Source organism: Ostrea edulis, chromosome 2 (assembly GCF_947568905.1).
Source record: "Ostrea edulis chromosome 2, xbOstEdul1.1, whole genome shotgun sequence".
NCBI lineage: Eukaryota > Metazoa > Mollusca > Bivalvia > Ostreida > Ostreidae > Ostrea > Ostrea edulis.
Window position 1 is genome coordinate 73,259,832 of NC_079165.1, and position 20,670 is coordinate 73,280,501.

Here is a 20,670-nt window from a genome sequence, read left to right on the forward strand (position 1 = left end):
CCAGTGCAATTATTTTTGTTCAGGTTTGATATGTATCAGTGTTCTAGTAATCTATTGATTAATCGGTAAGTTTATATTGGAGAATATTGGACGCGGCATTTATTTGATCTACAATACCCAGAAGGAATGCAGTCTAATGGCGGTGAACACACGTGATCGAATGTATATTGTTTCCTTTGACATTTCTATTGTCCGATTTAACTTTGTCATTCGGAAGATTTCACACCGTTAAAGTGTACCACTGTAAAATGACTCTGAAATAAAGAAAATCAATTAGATAATCCAAATATATTATTTCTAGGTATCAGGTACGATATTAGCTTATCATCTAAATTAAATAGAGATTTCAGTTGTGTGAATAGTCCTTAGTAATTATTGCCGGTCTACAAGGCATAACAAAATCAATTGAAGTGGAATTAACAATAATATGTATCTGAAATATTTTTTTAATTCTTTTGAATGGAGATGATACGGTTAATTAAAAAAACAACCAAAGCCATCATATTGTACATGTAACATACATGTAGGTAGGGTGTTACAAAATTCTCGTCTCTATTAGTATTGCATCTTGCTTTCCAAGGGGTGTCTGCTTTCATTTTTGAAGTTGCGGTGTGGTTAGTATAAAGTCGATTTAAAGGATGAAAAGGTGAAGGTAGCGAACAGTGATCAATCTTATAACTCCTATAAAGAATACAAAATTAAGAACAGGGAAAACATGAACCCCTGGACACACCAGATGCGGGATCAAGTGCCTAGGAGGATAATAAACAGTTAATAATCCCCTGTCGACCGGTCACACCCGCCCTGAGCCCTATATCTCGATAGGATAAACGGTGTAATCCGTAGTCAAAACCAGTGTGTAAAGAACGGCCTCAATTGGTACGAAACATGTCAGAAAGCATTTTATCCAAAGACAGGTTTTATTGGTAAATTAGATCGTTATAACGACCATAAAATTTGTGAAATGCTGACTTTTAACAGGACTGTTGAAACCCCATTAACATCAACCTATTCGTCAGTAGCCTGCCTCGAGTTTAGAAACTGACCATACTCAGATCATGCTCTTGCGTATCGAATCAGTTGAGTGACAAACTGCTATATGCAAGTGATAATGGAACATTGCTACATAGATTGGGAAGTTGATGATGGAGAAGCTGAAGTCATCCCGTTTGTCATACAGTTGTTAGTATGTTGTTAGATATGGGAAGTTGATGATGGAGAAGCTGAAGTCGTCCCGTTTGTCATACAGTTGTTAGTATGTTGTTAGATATGGGAAGTTGATGATGGAGAAGCTGAAGTCATCCCGTTTGTCATACAGTTGTTAGTATGTTGTTAGGATGTATCAAAAATGCCCTTTCTTGATGCATAAGTACAGCGAAACGTGAAATCAAATGAAAATGGTTAACATACGTATGTATCTATTCTATAAGTATTTTTGTGGAAATGGGGGATTTGCTTCTACTTGCATAGAAAGCAGTGATTTTAAAAGAAATTAGTAATCAGGCTAGTAAATTATCTATGCATCTGAAATGCTTTGCAGATGTAATTCTATACTTTTAAAACCAACCTTTTCCAATAGATATGGACGACAAATACACCCCCACCCCCCAAAAAAATATCCATCAATGTGGTTCCCCCTCTCATTTGATCTGCCGCCAAACTTGAGGTGAAGCATTTGAAAAAAGCCCTGTCTGCTTTGAGGTGGCAAGGGGCATTTTTTTTCAATGCCAGGTACGTGTGCCAAAGGAATGGATCTGTTTGAAATTCAATTTACCGAATTTCCTTTCAGTGACGATCCCTTAAATCACTCATTAGAGACTGTAAATGGAATTTCTTAAGAAATTGAAGCTTGAAAAAACACGTAAACATGTTATCTACATCAGCCTCTAAGAATCTGGAAGTTCTCTATCATATACAATTTTTTGCCGTTGTTCACAATTACACCTCCCACACACACACACACCAAATTCACTTCAGACATTTGACAACTGAAACAATTTCCATACCACAGAAGTGGAGCCTATTACCCACAATCCGTCTCTTAATTCATTCCACGTGTCGTCTGTGACTTTCTGTTTCACATCGTTTTCAATTAGCCTTACAGCTAGCATTAACAATCTCCTGATCCCATGGTTCCATTTAGAAAACACATACGCAGAGAGAGAGAGAGAGAGAGAGAGAGAGAGAGAGAGAGAGAGAGAGAGAGAGAGAGAATGTGGGTGCGTAAAGTAAGAAAATCAAATTATGTTTGCTCGAATTTCTTTTGTAATAAATTTGCAATGAAATGATCACTTCTATTTCGACAATCTTACTAACTTAACGATGCATTAATTAGTTTGAATGTGTTTTGTTTGTCTTTTGTTTTACATCCCTTCGAAAAAAATGTTCATTCCTAGCGTTATTGTTATTGAAATTTACATCACGTGGTGTTTTTTTTTAACCTATTCAAAGGTTAGAGGTCAGATCAAGTTCCGCAGTGAACTTCAGAAGGAATCCAGAAATCTATATACGTGTACATATAAAAGTGAAGATAACGAACAGTCAACAATCTCATAACTCCTATAAGAAATACAAAATTAAAAGGTGGGCAAATACGGACCCTTGGACATAACTCTAGACTCCCTTTTCCCGACAATGACCAGTTCTGTAATGCAGATCAAATAAATATTGAGTTCCCACGTCCACTATTTTTAACGGCGAAGAAGAATATGAAGATTAGAAGTTCTGATAAAATAGTAAAGACCCCCTGAATTAAAAATAAATAAAGATTGGGGAAAACGGAGAAAATAGAAGATAAAGAGAGAAAAAGCCCCCTCCCCCGTTTCTCGACAATGACCAGTATTTGTTGTCCAGTAATGCAGAGCAAATATATTTTGAGTGAGTTCCCCCACCCAGTAGTTTTAACGGTAGTAGTGAATACGAAAATCGTAACTTCTAGTATAATAGTAAAGACCCCCTCATGAACTTAAAAAAAAATGAAGATTGGAGGAAAAAGAGATTTTTGACGCACTTATTGTAGAAGACTCCAATACCCCCCCCCCCCCCCCCCAAGAAATTAAGGTACGGGGAGTTCTTTCTTGACGTAGTCCAAGTAGAAGACCCTAACCACTCCTACGAACCAAAATTTTCTCTTTAATTTTTCCTTGTCAAAATTTTTTCAGAACCCAGCTTTCTACCCCCCCCCCCCTCTGAAAAAAAAAGCATGCTGTATGTGCCTACAGGCACCTGAAGTGCGGGTAGCGTGTAGATCTTATGTACATGGGTGATAAAATTGATATACAGCCGATAAATTCCAAAATCTGTTGTTTTGGTCGTGACCACTTATGAATACTAATATATGAATATTAGTACATCTCTAAAGCTTATAGATGACTGACTGATCAGAACAGTTCATGAAGGGGATCAGCGGAGAAATCATCAGTTGTATATTTATCTATTCCTTGGAGTGTGGGTTATGTACATAAAATCTTTACACGCCGTCTGCACGTCAGGTGCCTATATTTTTCTTAATTCACCAAATACTATAATACTAATAACTCCCTCTTCCTCCTCTCCCTATCAACTCAGAAAGGCATCTTATGTTGCAATTGCAAGATCAAAATAAATAATACTTATTTTTGTGTAATAAAAATGAAATCAATTATATCAATATTCTATTACATAATATTCTATTTATTTAGCATTACACGTGTCACATTCACATGGTACAAGTACATGTTACAACATTTTAAATAACATTTTTACATTCAACACAATTAAAAACTTATTGAATTCTAACACTATATATTTGTATATATCTTTTAAGAGTTAAACGAGGTCTTCAAAATTCTTGAAGAGATTTGCTTTTAGTCTGTGACATGCGCTTTAGAGTATTCCATACTCCAATAACAAAGGCTTTGCAGGTAATAAATTGAAAGATCTTGAAATTTGATCAATCCATTGCGGTTTGTGCTACTTCATCATAATGAGTCTCTGAGGAAGAAATCATTCATAATGATTATAGCGATCTAAATTTAATTTCCGTGAGTTTAAAGTATAAATTCTATTTTCCAATAAAGTATATCACCTCTTGGATTACGTCATGTGCCATTAATCAATTATTTGATTCTTCTGAGTAAATTTATTATAAAAAAAATAATAAACAGTGTATTTGAATAGAAATACATGTATCTTCAGTTCAAATAGCTGATGGTGAAATCCAATTCCTTTTGTTTACTTAACTGAATAATACTGACGATGTGTAATTATGATTGTGTAAATGACGAGTGGTTAATGTCGCCAACGGCCTTTAAACAACCCAGACAATGGAATAATTTTGATCACAAAAATAGCTTAATTAATGTTTTTGAATATTTATAGACATATGCCTCATCCACTTACACTGACCACTAGAACATAATGGTACTCCATTATTTCCTAAATCACCCTTCTTAAAATTTTTGTGTTGAACAAAAATGAATCTGCTTATCATGCTCAAAAGTAACCTGTAATTGTTTATTGATGAATTACTTCCTTTTACAAAAAAAAAAAAAAAAGATAGCTCTCAATGGACTGCTATGAGGGAAAATAAACCACATATCAACAAAGTACACTGTAAATGGAACACAGTTTTAATGATACTAAATAAAACCAAAAATGTGTAGGTCAACAGATTGATTAAATATCATTCCCCCATAACTGTAAGAACACAAAATTACCTTTTGCTTTTCGTAAGAGCCCGACTCACAGGGGCTTCTTATCCATTTTGTTCTCAATCTATATAAATATTTAACAAGGGATGACACGATAATAGGATACCGGTTGTAAACAATGCTCAAAATCACCTTAGTTCCAAGAAACAGATCGAATCTTCCTATCCAAAGGGTGTTAAACAGTCCAACGTAGTCCGATCCTTTCATATTTAATTTAATGAGTTTTATAAACAAAACTAATTCAAGCTGTCTGCTTTGTCATCGATCACGCACGGGAAAAGATAACTCCTGCAATGAAAGTAACGTAGTCCAATCCTTTTATGTTGGATTTAATGAGTTTTATAGACTGGAGTGTTGTGTACTGCATTTAAAATCAGGCTGAAATAAGATATTACCTTCCAAAGACAAAAAAATCAGTTTTTAAAACGAGACAGGCTACTAGTCTCGTTTAAAGTCAGCATTTCGCAAATTCTATGGTCGTTATAACGATCTAGTTCGTCAATACAACCTATCATTGAGTCAAATGCCGTCTGACGTGTTTCATACCGATTGTTAAGCCGTTCTTGGCACACTGATTTTGACTACGGATCCGTTTACCTGATCAAGATATAGGGCTCACGGCGGGTGTGACTGTTCGACAGGGGATGCTTACTCCTCCTAGGCACCTGATCCCACCTCTGAAATATTCAGGGGCCCGTGTTTGCCCAACTCTCTCTTTTGTATTGCTTATAGGAGGTTTGAGATTGATCACTGTCCATTATCTTCACCGTTATAGGAGTTACATGTATGAGATTGATTACTGTTCGTTATCTTCACCTTTATCGGAGTTACATGTATGAGATTGATTACTGTTCGTTATCTTCACCTTTATAGGAGTTACATGTATGAGATTGATTACTGTTCGTTATCTTCACCTTTATAGGAGTTACATGTATGAGATTGATTACTGTTCGTTATCTTCACCTTTATAGGAGTTACATGTATGAGATTGATTACTGTTCGTTATCTTCACCTTTATAGGAGTTACATGTATGAGATTGATTACTGTTCGTTATCTTCACCTTTATCGGAGTTACATGTATGAGATTGATTACTGTTCGTTATCTTCACCTTCCATTGTTCACAAATAGACAATGAAAATCAACACATTAATCAAATGTTTGACTCTACTTGTATTTCATAGCACACTAAAATTTAATGTCGGTACCTAGTAGATGACTTTCGGAATTTACTACCGTACAAAGGAGATTTTGTGAAATGGACAACATCAAAAGGAAGTATTAACTTATATCAAAATATAGGTTGGGTAATTATAAGAGGTAAAAAGACAAGTATACATGCAAGGATAGTACAGGTATTACATCATGGTGACCTACTTCCGACTACTAAACATTAGTAATGGTGGGATTCGAATCCACACGTCAACGTTTTAAATACACGCTATATAACAGACATGTTGAATAGAGTGCTGGTAGACATGTTGAATAGAGTGCTGGTAGACATGTTGAATAGAGTGTTGGTAGACATGTTGAATAGAGTGCTGGTAGCACGCAATTAAGAGATAAACAGGAGTTAAAGCTGACGTGGCGGATAAGATGAGAAAGGTGTACTTATTTATCAATTCATGTCAGCTTTAAGAAACACATTTAACAACAACCTTTCCCATGCTTACAGGATGAACACTAACGTGCAAACAATACAAAATGACATGTCGATAAATGGATGCAAAATAGGGAGTTGAGAACAACATATACAAAATTGTATATCAGTACAATACAATGTATATAATGGAAGTCGATTTAGACTACCTCTAGGCGTCCAAATATGTAAATAAGTTTCATTCCGGTGATTTCGAAGGTAATTTTGACAACATTAGATAAAAAGAATATTTACATCCAATTCTTCTATGCATTGGATGATTTAATCGAAAAAAGTTCTGTCACGGTTATTTCCCATCTGTCACAAACTGGTAATTATCGTCTTCATAGTTGAAGTGATCTACAGTCTTCGGACTTCCTCTCTGTTGTGATTGGTAGAAAATGCATGTTAAAATGCCGTTCTATCGAAGGGAGATAATTTTTCTGTGATTTAATTTACGTACATGTACGAATTAACAATTTATCGTAGTTCCACCCTCCTGTGACGTCATAAGATTTATGCATGACAGGATAAATTTTGTTAGAGTCTTTTTCAATAGCTATTGTAAAAAAAATCTTGCTAACCATAGAATATTTAAAATATCTAAGGTATATATCCATTTCAAAATATTCAATCCAAGGGCGATAACTCTGTTTTCATTAAATAATTCATCAAATCCATTATCATCAATTATGCAATAAATTTCCTTTATTTTTCACAAACATTTTGTACATTTTTTAACGAAACAGTTTCATGAAATTGTTTTGAATACTATTATGTCGTTTTAACAAGTTCTTGTGAAATTTTGATAACCTATCAAGTGCCAGGCAATGGATTCTGGTTTGAATGCTATATAGCATGTCAATGTATTAGGAATGGTTGTATCCTACCTTATACTTTCTTAGAATGGTTGTACCCAGCGTTATATTTTAATTATAATTAATAATCGTCTAAATTGCAAGGTTTTCGTCCTGACGTTTATGGTATACAATTGTAATGATGTTGTCTTTTCACTGATGTAATTGAAATTTAAGTATGTTTTTCTGTTTTCTAAAAAAAAAAAAAAATGAAGAAAACGAACGACTGAGACCAATTGACACGAACTTTTCTAACCGTGTTGAAGTGTTTGAGATCTGACCGAATGTTACATGTATAAATAATTCATACCAGAATTCATTGCGTCATCTGATAGGCTATATAATTCTTGAGAAATATCTGTATAAAGAAAAATATGGGTCACTTAACTCCTCCTCATGGACGTCTACACTCTCCATTGTAAATTGCCATAGGGTTTGGTTGTACTCTGCGTTATATAAAAGCACGATTTTATCCTGCGTAGGAATGGTTGTTTCCAAATGACGTTTGGTCACAATGATTAATAATCTTAAAAAATAATATTTTATTAACCACACAGAAAATTTCTTTCTTTGTTTTGATATAGAGGCTTTAATGTGATGGAGGACCGTTTAGTATTCTGTTGAACGTTTGGGTGGGTACAAGATGTATACATATACTATAGGCAACTATATAAATAAGGATAAAAATTATAAAAGTGTAAATTTTGTTTATATCAGCCGTTGGTATACATTAAACTGACAATATTAAGAATAACATTTGTTTGAATTAGGTTATTAAATTTAATATAAAATTATTTTTTATATCCTCTTCTGTACGAGTGATATTTTAATCAAAGAAAGATGGTGATATTGATCATTGTTTGAGCCACTTCATTATTAAATAATCATATATACACTTACTAATATTGTGTGTCCCTGCAGTTTGGGTGGTTGCATAATGTCTGATAATCGGCCTTTACGCAATATATGAAGCCAGTGATAAGCATTTGTACCCACCGCATGTGGACAAAAATATCTTTTGGGTCTCACTGTGCGTAAGAGTTCCACAAAGGGAAAGAACTATTGGGCAACTCGGAAGTTGTGTATTGTTTTAATCTTTGTTAAGCTTTTCCAACAATTAATGTGCACAAATTTGCTTCGTTTTAAAAATTATCAACTGTTTACTCCCGGCTTGTTTTGAGTGGATGGTCTCAAGATGTTCTGATGCTGGTGGACTTTAGCATGTAGCACCAAATTTCAATTTGTTAGCATCACCGCGGCCATATTGAATATTGTAAAATTGTTTGGACAGTCGGTCTTTCGCCGAGTATCATTATTGCAAGCTGATAACTAAACTATTGTAAAGTTTGGCGTTTAATTAAACACTATACATTGATTTAAAAAATTGCTCTAGTAATGCATGTATAACACCCCCCCCCCCCAATACAAGCATTCTGAGAGCATTGCGTGGCAATACATAGTCCCCTACCGGTTGCAAAAATTACTGTACCACAACATTATTCAAAATTCATTATGTAGGTTATGGTAAGGAAAAATTGGGGAACCAGGATAGGAATGGTTGGAAATCAACTACTATATTCGAGTAGAGACTAGGCAAGGAAAAAAGGCAAATCTTTAATTAGGTTTAGGTCTTGAACCAAGTCAATAAACTGTGAAAGTTAGGTGATCATGAATAATTTAGCTACATTGTTGTATTACTATTCTAGAAGTTTTAATGAGTGTAGTACTCTTATCTACAGAAATAAGAAACTTGGATGTAAACTAATAATTCATGCTATTTTTCGAAGTCCAAGGCCACAACTAAATGAAAAATCAACGTACCGAGATGATATTCGAACTTAATCTGTAACTTGCTATGGCCAAACAACGTACCAAATATCAAATGAATATCTGCAAGCACAATAACAGAAAAGTCCGAAAAACTGATCATTCATGCTATTTTTTAAGTCCAAGCGCCATAACTTAGTGAACAAAATCAACGGACCGAGACGAAATTCAAACTTGATCTGTAACTTGTTATGGCAAAGCAATCAATCAAATATCAAAGAAATATCTGCAACAACAGAGAAAAAAGTGCAGAAAACTGACCTGACGGATAGACAGACGGACGGAGCGCAAACCTAAAGTTCCCTTCGACTTCGTTGGTAGGGTACTAATAACATTCGTTATTTGTATTTAGCAAATTGTCATTCATTATCACCTATTCAGTTGGAATACCCCCATGGCGACCGAAACGCATGAGGATGTCGATGAGCAAAGTAACGGATCAACCGGGTCAGACATCAACGAATAACAGGGATACAGCATGTTTAGCCAGTGCAACTTAAACAACAACGAACGAAAGTCCATCAGAATCTACCGGGGAAGTGACAGACTCAATATTGACAGCGTCCTCCGATGTTAGTCTTTCCCCCAGCTATACCATCAGTACACAGCATGACTGGTTTGCGTTTTAGTCATAACATAGAGCAAAAAAAAATTATTGATGGCCAGAATATTCACCTGGTTTTTCTGTTGTCCCCTAGACCTGATGGGGATGAAATGAAATTGTCAAGAATTTGGGGGGAAATCATTTCCAAACCATTCGAAGCATACCTTTTGTCGTGTATGGCGACTCATTACCATTTAAACAGCCGTGCCCAATTATTGCCAGATTCAATCAAACAAAATCATTTCAATCTCGTGTTTTGTCATGCAATTTTACATCCAATTCTTCTATGTAGTGAATGATTTTATCGAAGAAAGTGTTGTCACGATTATTTCCCTTCTGCTACAAACTAGCAATTATCTAGGGAGAGTTACTACCCTTTGGGCATATATAAGCTATTATCAGTGAAAATGTATGTTGCTTACATCAATGTCATTTGTTTTTATCTTCAATTCGTTAAGCCTTACCAACAATTAGCTCACTCTACCCACCCATTACATGTGGTTCCAACAATTAATCCACCCTACCCACCCATTACATGTGGTTCCAACAATTAATCCACCCTACCCACCCATTACATGTGGTTTCTCCTGGTTTTGTTACTTTATTTTTCAGCCATTTCTTGGGAAAAGTCATCTAGTACGACTTTTGCATGCCATATTGAGCATTCAAGCGAGATGGCGTGAATGCGCGGCACTTGTGATTAGAGACTAGTGTATGTTTGATTATCTTAAAACACTAGCTTTCATTTTGGTGTTGAATTTTTTTGTTGCAAAATTGTGAGTTGCTATTTCAATGACAGAAAATGATAAGGTTTATAAACTTTTGTTACTGATATTTGTGTTATAAAACCTATCCAGAGACTCCGAATGAAGCAATATTACATCAAAATATCTTCCCGTACTAAACTTGATTTTTATATAATCCTACATATTCAATAAAACCAAAATCTTTATTTTGATAAAATCTTAAACTTAGTTTTAATTCTATCAATGACTATGGTTAAGGTTACATGTATATACAAAACTATCATAATTGCACATTTTTACAACAAGATAAAATTTCAGATTTAGAGCTATTATAACTTCAAAAGACGATATAAGGATTGGTCAATGGTAACAAGATTCCTAAGCGTAGCCGTATGTCCCCCATTAATTTTGTTGTAAGCAAACCCATAAAATATCTGGGAGGGGGAAGTGGGGAGTGATATCCCACTGTATTAAAATCAGGTCATGCTAAAAATTCCTGGAAATTATATGCAAGATAATGAATGATACATTCCTTATGGTATACCGTCTTTCAAGGAAGACGGTATGATATAGTGAAAAGTATTTTACAGTCTTTGGACAATACACTTCCTCTTCTTTGTGATTGGTAGAAAACGTACCATGTAAAAATTTTAATTTATTTCATTGGTTAAAATTCTGTTCAACGCAAGGGAAATAGTTTCGTTATGATCTAATTTACGTACGACTTAACAATTTTACAGGATTAAAAGAAAGAGAAAACGAAGAGAAGAAAGAAGAAAACTTGCAATATAATGAAACTGACATTTTAATCTTATTCATAACAACTATCAAAAAGGTTTCTATAATTCAACAAATACAACTGTAACAGAAATGGTCTTTTTTGCATACAAACTTTGAATAAAATTTGGGTATTTTTCAGCTATTTAGTAGTTTTTGTCTCTTGCTGTGTGAAAAATTCAACATGCTGAACATCTGCTTTTCACTGTTTTCTTGAGGTTGAGAAGAAACAATGCTTTCTATTTTTAGCACAAATATCCTACAAAAATTATTGTACAGTAGTTTATAGTAGGTGTTTTGTATAACTTGATTTTATATAAAATTTGCCATTTTAGAAAAGTTTGATTATGATTGATTGATTAAATATTGTCCCTCTCGAGAATATTTCACTCACATGGAGACATCACCACTGCCGGTGAAGGGCTGCAAAATTTAGGCCTATACTCGGCGCTTATGGTCATTGAGCAGGGAGCGATCTTTATCGTGCCACACCTGCTGAGACACGGGACCTTGGTTTTTGCGGTCTCATCCGAAGGACCGCCTCATTTAGTCGCCTCTTACGACAAGCATGGGGGTACTGAGGATCTGTTCTAACTCGGATCTCCGCGGGAAGTTTGATTATGTGGTCATTTAATAAAAATTTAAATACTTAAAGCACATCACTCATTTATATCAGTTAACTGCATAAATATGAAAAAGAAGAAATTGATACATTGTCAGAATGGGTTAAAAGTATAAGAGGAATATTAAAATCCCACATTAGACATATTAAACAAAAGTACGTACCATCTATCCTTCTCTGTTTAGTAAACCAGAAGTGATAAAAGAATTAGATAGGTTACATGAGGGATATGTTTTGGTTCCAGTTGACAAAGCTTGTAACAACATTGTCTTTGTTTGTATGCTCATTATTACAACTGTATTTTAAACGAACTTGGCATTAATTCCACTTTTGGTAATCGTGCTTGTATTCCAACTACCCTTTCAAAAGATGACATTCTTCAAAATAATGCTTCGGTTTTAGACACATTTAATATTCCAGTCAATGGGTCGAATGAATATGAGTTACCGTACCGATACTGGATTCCTAAACTACATATAAACCCTTACAAACAAAGGTACATTGCTGGATCCAGGAAGTGCTCTACCAAGCCCCTATCTTTGCTCCTCACGATAATATTAACAGCTGAGAAGGAGAAACTTCAAACTTACTGTGCGACTACATATGCCAGAAGTCGTAAGTGTTAATCAAATGTGGATTCTAAGAAATTCTAACTACAAAGACCTTTTAGTAAACTTGAAATCGCAAATGTTTTCCCGAATCAATAACATAAAAATCTATGACTTTTCAACACTATACACGACCATTCCTCACGATAAATTAAAGACTATACTTTTTGACATCATAGACAGTTGCTTCTGCAACAAAAATGGAAAAAGGAAATATTAATATCTAGTGATCAGTCATCCAAAACTTACTTTGTTAAACATCACTCTGGTTCCACGCACAAGTACTCTGAAGTTGAAATAAAAAGTATGTTAGAGTTCCTCATTGACAATACCTTCGTTGTCTTTGGTGATCAGGTCTTTCAACAGTCTGTTGGAATTCCCATGAGCACGAATTGTGCTCCTTTGTTAGTTGACCTCTTTCTATATTTAAATGAAGCAGAATTTATTCAAAAACTTCTACGTGAGAAGAAACAAAAATCTCTTGCTGTGGCCTTCAATTCGACTTTTAAATATATCGACTACGTTTTGTATATTAACAACAACTTTCATTCATATGTCAATTCGCTATATCCCTGTGAGCTCGAAATAAAAGACACCACAGAGTCGTCCACTTCTGCTTCGTATTTGATTGCTTGATTGTATCTTGTGGGACGTTAAACAAGATACAATCAATCAATCATACTTATATATTTTATTGAAAGTAGACATTAACGGCAAACTGACAGCTCAACTGTATGACAAACGGGATGATTTCAGCTTCTCCATCGTCAACGTCCCATATTTATGTAGCAATATTCCATTATCACCTGCGTATGGTGTTTATATCTCTCAACTGCTTCTATATGCAAGAGCTTGTTCTGCGTATAGTAAGTTTTTAAATCGAGGCAAGCTACTGACAAACAAGTTGATAGTACAGGGGTTTCAACAATCTCGATTGAAGTCAGCATTTCGCAAATTCGTTGATCGTTATAACGATCTAGTTTGTCAATACAATTTATCATTAGGTCAAATGCTGTCTGACGTATTTCATACTGACTGTTAGGCCGTTCTTAGCACACTGATTTTGACTACGGATAACTCTGTTTACCAGATCAGGATATAGGGCTCACAGTGGGTGTGATCGGTCGACAGGGGATGCTTACTCCTCCTAGGCACCTGACTCCACCTCTGGTGTGTCCAGGAGTTCGTGTTTGCCCAACTATCTATTTTGTATTGCTCATATGAGTTATGAGATTGATCACTGTTTGTTATCTTCACATTTCATAGGGTTGTTCCTAAAGACGTCAGGCTTTGTTAAAAAGCTATTCTTGTAAACATGTATATTTAATCATGGCGATTTTTTCTTTTTTCTTTTTTTTTTTTTACTATGAACTGGAACTATTGGCAAAAGAATACGTTCATTTATCAATGTGGAACAAGAATTTCACAAAAAAACCATTCCATTTTCCCAGGTTTTATGGCTAATTTCAACCAGACATACATACATTACAACAGCTCACCCTTTGGTATTAAAATCCTCTTTGCAATTGCTCACCTGTTTTTATTGCACATTAATATGCATCTCTTTTATTCATGATTAATTAAATTTGAATTTAGAGACTGCGACCAAGAATATGATTTGAATCTGATACATAAAAAAAGGCCCAGGATGAGTTTCACATTCTAGAAGACACCGAGCCATTTATTTTCTTTTAAAACTAAATATTAAAGGGGAACGAGCTTGCTTAAATCAAACCAGAAGATATCAGTTGCCAGAAATTATACCCATAATCGCTCAACACCTGCAAAAAAGTTCTGGCTGATTATGTCAGTTTCATGAAACTTTTAACAGATCTAGATAATGGGATATTAACGCTTGAAATGGCAAACTAGAACTCGCTCAACTCATCCGGGCAGCTGATTTATTCAAAGGAGACCATGAGAGTTTTGGCAGCTGATTTATTCAAAGGAGACCATGAGAGTTTTGGCAGCTGATTTATTCAAAGGAGACCATGAGAGTTTTGAAAGTTAAGCTTTTATCATGGAGAAGCCATAAATCAAATCTCATGAGGGAAAACTATTATCAGTGAAGTACTTTAGAGCCGTTAAGGATACAGTTGCATAAATTTGTAATAAATATGTAATAAGCAAGTTGTAGTTTTCCATCGATATGTAGAAACAAAGAAACATGAAAGGTCTTGTCATAAGAAATATATATATATACGAAATGATTTGGAGATATTGCCTTGATTGAATTTTTCTTAAAAGTAGGCCAAACCTCAGGAATTTCTTTTTAGAAAATCATAAAACTATTGGCATAAGAAACATTCTGTTAGATCGCCGCAGACGAAATAGATCTGCAGTTTCAGTTTGTTGCAATGATGAATGTTGTGCTAGAATTCAAGACGGTTGATATAAACTTATTTGTGGGTCCAAAAGAATATATGGATCATAGTATTGTAGCTCCGCGCTGGAATCTTATCGGGGCATTAGCTGTCATATTGTCACAAATAATTTAATTCAATGAAAATTGTCCCATCGTTTATATTTCAGTAAAAACACCAGTATTTAATGATTTCAAACACGTTTTACCCTCAAAGCAATCACATGAATATTGGTGATTAAACAATTAGTGTCTGGCAAGACAATAATTCTTCCTTAAATATTACTTTACACTAAAAGCGGTTATGTTAGGTTTCTCTTGTTTTTGTTCAAAGTAAATGTTTTCATTAGTCATTAACATATATTCGATGCCATTGAGATATTATAATGTAGTTTCTGAGATAGCAAACATTTTCAAAAGTAAAGAAAGATTCAAGGTGACCTAAAAAAAAATCCACATATAAAATAATTTGGCTTTCCCCCAAAATATGTTAGCATATCGGATAGAAGGTGCACATCTTCAATGTACATGTATAAGCAATCTGAATTATGACCACTTTAATTATAGTTCTACAGATAAATGGGATGATTTCAGCTTTTCCATCATCCGCTTCCCATATTCATGTAGCGATATACCATTACCACCTGCATATTGTGTTTATATCTCTCAACTGATTCGATACGCACGAGTTTGTTCCGCGCATGATCAGTTTTTAAATCGAGGCAGGCTATTGACAAACAAGTTGATGGTGCAGGGGTTTCAACAGTCTCGTTAAAAATCAGCATTTCGCAAATTCGGTGGTCATTAAAACGATCTAGTTTGCCAATACAACCTATCATTGGGTCAAAGGCTGCCTGATGTGTTTCATACCAATTGTTAGGCCGTTCTTGGCACACTGATTTTGACTACGGATAACTCCGTTTACCTTATCAAGATATAGGGTAGTTGCAGAACTGTAGCTCTCTGAAAAAATATTTTGACGGAACAGAGAGCTACAGTTCCACCCCTAATAAAAACTTCGATTTACGGCGCACAAAAAGCTGCGCACGTTTGAGGCCTGGTATCGTTGTATTCTTGTGTTGCTGTCTCATAAATTTAATATCAAAAAATTCTTAACATATTTCCATACTATAGTTGTGTCCAAACATACCTTCAAATATTCATTAAAGCCCCATACGACCAGAAAACTCCCAGCTTCAAATGAATTCGTGTGTTGACGTAGCCATATTAGGTAGTCTTGTCAATTCTAACCCCGGTTCATTTCCATACTTGCACAATAGCGTCTTGATGTGAACTAATATCCCCATAAATATTTTAGCTAAATATGTTAAATAATATATCATTCCAGTTCCTTTAAATAATAATTATTCAAATAGTTAAACTCACGGCAATGCGCTTTTCATTAGTCTGGTTCGGTCTCCATCCCTTTCACACGAGTGTTAAGGACTTTTGTAGCATTATCATTAATCAAGAGCTTATTTTACCTTTAGAAAAACTTTATTTTTTAATTTCTATAAATTATTCGTGTTGATGATAAATGAAGAGCGAACATATAACTTATAACGAATTTTATGAATATATACTAACAACAACTTGGTCCGAATTGACCCGGCTACCTAACATGGCTACGCCAATAGACGAAATTATTTGAAGCTGGGAGTTTTCGGGTCCGTGTTTGCCCAACTATCTATTTTATATTGCTTGTAGGAGTTATGAGATTGATCACTGTTCGTTATCTTTACCTTGCACACAGCATATAATGTCTCAGGTATAATACATTAAAACAAAGAATTCTTCTTTTTTTTAATAAAACATCGCAAAATGGTACTCGAAAACTAAAACACACAGTCTTTAGTTTTCAAAGTTTTTCACATAAGTCTAATCGATTTCGGGGCATCAAGTTTTTAGCCTGTCCGTCTCTCTGGCAAAAATATTTAACCTTTAGCACATCTTTTACACCATAAGAGGTAGACCTTTCATATTTGGTATGTGCATTTCTTTGAGTAAAAAATTTCGACGGGACGTCAACCAAACCACCAAATGAATGCACATTTTTCATTTAACGAACATTCCCCGTCCTCATGTGGGCATGTATGAATATCAAACAATCAAAAATTCTGCTTGAACTGGTATACGAGTACTTTTAAGGATTCTTGTTAATTTCGCAAATCGCAATGTCTCCTTATCGTGAAAAAGTCGAAGAAAATGCCAGAAAAATAATATATGTACAGAATACCCTTGTAATTTAGAATTAATAAATACAGACTATAATTCTGTTGGCAGCTGAACAACATTCGCACACAGCAGAGATGCCTATAATTGGCTCGATTCACTTTCTCTCCACTAAAGACCCAGACGCAGTTTATTTCTTGAAATCGAAAATCGAATACATAATGGAAAGTAAAAACGTATTAGTTCGTGATTTATGCAACTTAATGTCACGCAAGTCCGAAACACTCACCTTATTCTGACAGTTTATCGTAAAATGAACTCCAGTGGAGCAAGTGGCGGGGGAACAAAAGGAGGGCGGTCATGGCAAACCCCACCTGATGATGTCCTGGTGGTTGCCGATCCGATGACGGGGAAAAAGGTGGGTCGTGAAATAAGGATTTCTCCAAGTCCTATGCTAATTGCTGATATATATCCAGATATTGAAGAATCAGGTAAGAATATCTCGAAATGTCTATAGTTCAATTTTTTTCAAGAATAAGACTTTTGCCTTTAAAAAAATGTTTTCTTCAATATAAGCCTTGCCTTTTATGTTCGTTGCAATACTGCTAATGCCATAACCAAAAGTCGTACCCCATCATCGATTCCTGTCTACGATGACGTGCAGAATGTTTATGAACATGAATTCTCTGCTCTACCCGCGATCATTTTTTTGGGCAATTGCATAATTACTTGCTATTACAGGCGGTGCTAACTTGGAGCAACTCCTTATGATGGTCGTACAATGCTGTGTTTCATTTTGTGGAAGAAAAACAATTATTTGTTTTGTACAAGAAGTGCCCTAGTTTGTTGTATAAAATCACCAGTATTGGGAAAATATTCAAATAACGGGAATCGGTTGCCTTGCATGAACGTAACTTATCTATTTTTTTCTATATATTTTTTGTCCAGGCCTTGGAGGAGACATTAATGTCAATATTACGTAAGTTTATTAATAGTCACGATTACGTTCTCAAAAGCACCGTTAACATGTAGAGCGGAACCCCAGGAGAAAATGGCAAGCCTCCGTTAAAGCTACTCCGAAATGTTCCACCCCCTGAACTTGAGAAAAAAAAATATCCTGTCAGAACTGCTATACTGTCCATATTTAGATAAGATTAACAGGTTCTGTTTATTTTATTTCTCTTCTATTTCTCTTTTTTGCGTTATTTATTTTGCTAAATATGGTTCAACAGAAGAATGTATTCATTAACCTTGAACGTCCAAGGTTCTTGAGTATCTTTTCCCGGGGTACCTCCCCCAGATCGATGTAAAATTGATGTTATTGTATTTGCTAGAAATGTTCCATGGCTCGTCCCGATATTCCACTTACTTGTCAAAGAGTCCCTCAAGATCCATTAAAACAACTTTTCTTGTAAAGAAAATGAATGGTCTTGCAGGAATGATGTATAATTTATTCGTAAAAATTTGACACAAACTGCCATTCTGCATGCTATTTGTGAGAATGGAAAAAGAAAGAACTAGAAGAATTAATGTCCTGCAATGTGTCACTCATCAAGATTAATTTTTTAAGTTGTATGTCGGAGATGTTCGATTCAAACTTAATCAAAATTGCGAAATTTCGATCTATCAAATCTATCACGTGCGCTTGACTGTGTAATGGTTGATCTTAACTTCTGGCGAATGGATGCACTTCAGAATGTTAAGGCCTGGCGACTTCCGGAGGACCCCGCGAGCGTACTTAAAGTAGAGGTAAGACTGTAAAGGAATCTTAACATTACAGTTTTTCGAAAACCGATGAATTGGCTGCAGACTCCATATAGGTGCTCATTTTGTAAAGAGTGCATACTCAGTAGTCCATAAGTTTCTGCATGTCAAGTACTGCAAAGTAATTGTCTTTTGCCAAAGAACATCAACATCGTCATAACATGGCAGACTTCCGTTTTAAATTTTGGTTTAAATTTTACTATCTTCATACCATTGATAAAAATCACTTGCACCTATGAAACATATAAATGTATATTTCATATAAGAGCTTGACTACAGGTCATGACCAACCAACCTATGAGGTTTAATTACTACCGGAGTAAGAGCTCGTCAGTTTACTGTATGCATGCTACAAAAACCTCGTGATGTCTGACCTTACAATAAAAGGGGACCATCTACTAGTCACGAACAATCCACCTACCCGAAGACAAAGTCTTGGGTTTTCTATTCGCATCTATTTATAGAACAAGTGTTATATGCATACTAAAACGTCAACCCCGACCTTTGAATCAATGGCCATGGCCAACCTGTGTATTTTAAAAGTTTGAGGTATGTCAATCAAAGGGTTTTCAAGATATGGACAACACTTGCACTGTCGACCGACCTACATTACTTCCGAATGTTAAGCCCAGACGACTTTCGGAGGAAATTTTAGGTAAGCTACGGTGAAAGAGGAATCTTGATATTGCAGGGTTTTTTTATGGTAACCGACTACCCTGTACATGCAACTAGCTTCGGCATGTCAAGTTTTGCCATTAAGAATGACAAAATTGTGCAAATTGAACTGCAAGTTTATGTTTAAATTCAACTGGAAAAATAATATTGTATAACTTGATCCACATTCTTAAAACTGTGTGGTCCGACTTTTAACAAATTTTGTCCACCTTGTAAAAACACTGTTAAATTATCGCCCATACACATTTATGAAACAGTACGACATGGCATACCTTATTTTACCGTTTTAACCAGAATTATTTGGTTTTAAATTGTTTACAAACAACGGTCACTAGATCATTTCAGATGCATATTCAGAAAATAAATCAAACGACAGTCACGTGTCCAGTTCAAACTTCTAGAGGTAAGATCATCTGCGGTCTTATCAGTGTATTTTGTACTACAGTACCATGCCATAAATGTTTCATGAAAATATCAAATACTACTTAGTAATTCCTAAATATCTTCATTGTTTTACGCTCTTTCAATCCTGAATTGAGACCCCTTGCGTCTGAATTATGTACGTCATGTTAGGATTCTCATCATGCGCGTGGGACTATCTGACGCACATACTACCCATAGTTCTCTGCGTCTCCGCACACAGAGACACTACCATATACCGCATATCACATACCGTTTTGGGATAATGTACGTCCGCGATTACAATGCGGTCTAATTACATAGCGCAATAAGGTTTCATTAAATAAAAAGCATAGAGTTTCATAAATGAATTGAATTTGCAAGGTACGAAATTGGAGTATATAGGGAAAAAAAAGGAAAGAAAAGTTCAATAAAACATTGAAGTAAATGTTATGAATATGTAACTTTTTTTTACTTTCACTTCAAGAAAAAACCCATGGACTCAGACACAATACAGGCACGGATCTAGAACATTTTCAGGGAGAGGGGATTGAACCAATAAGTTGTTGATATCATGACATGTATTTTGTACTTTTTTATCGTTTGCATGGGATTTTAAAGGTTAGCTACAAAATCAAAAACACTCTTTAAAAAAGAATTTAAAATGACAAACTCACATAGTTTTCATCAACACCCCCACCCTTTCCCCTTGAAACTAAATTTGATGAAAATTGAAAATAATGATAATCAGTGTATGAAAATGTATGTCGAATGACTTACAGGAGCTTTTAATACACCCCCCCCCCTCCGCCTAACTACATGCACATGCATTTAAATTTAGATTTTTATCCAACATTGATAATTCCCCCAAAATAGTTCAACAGTGATTCTTCTCGAGTGTATTTGAAATAATTTTTTTCTTAGAAAT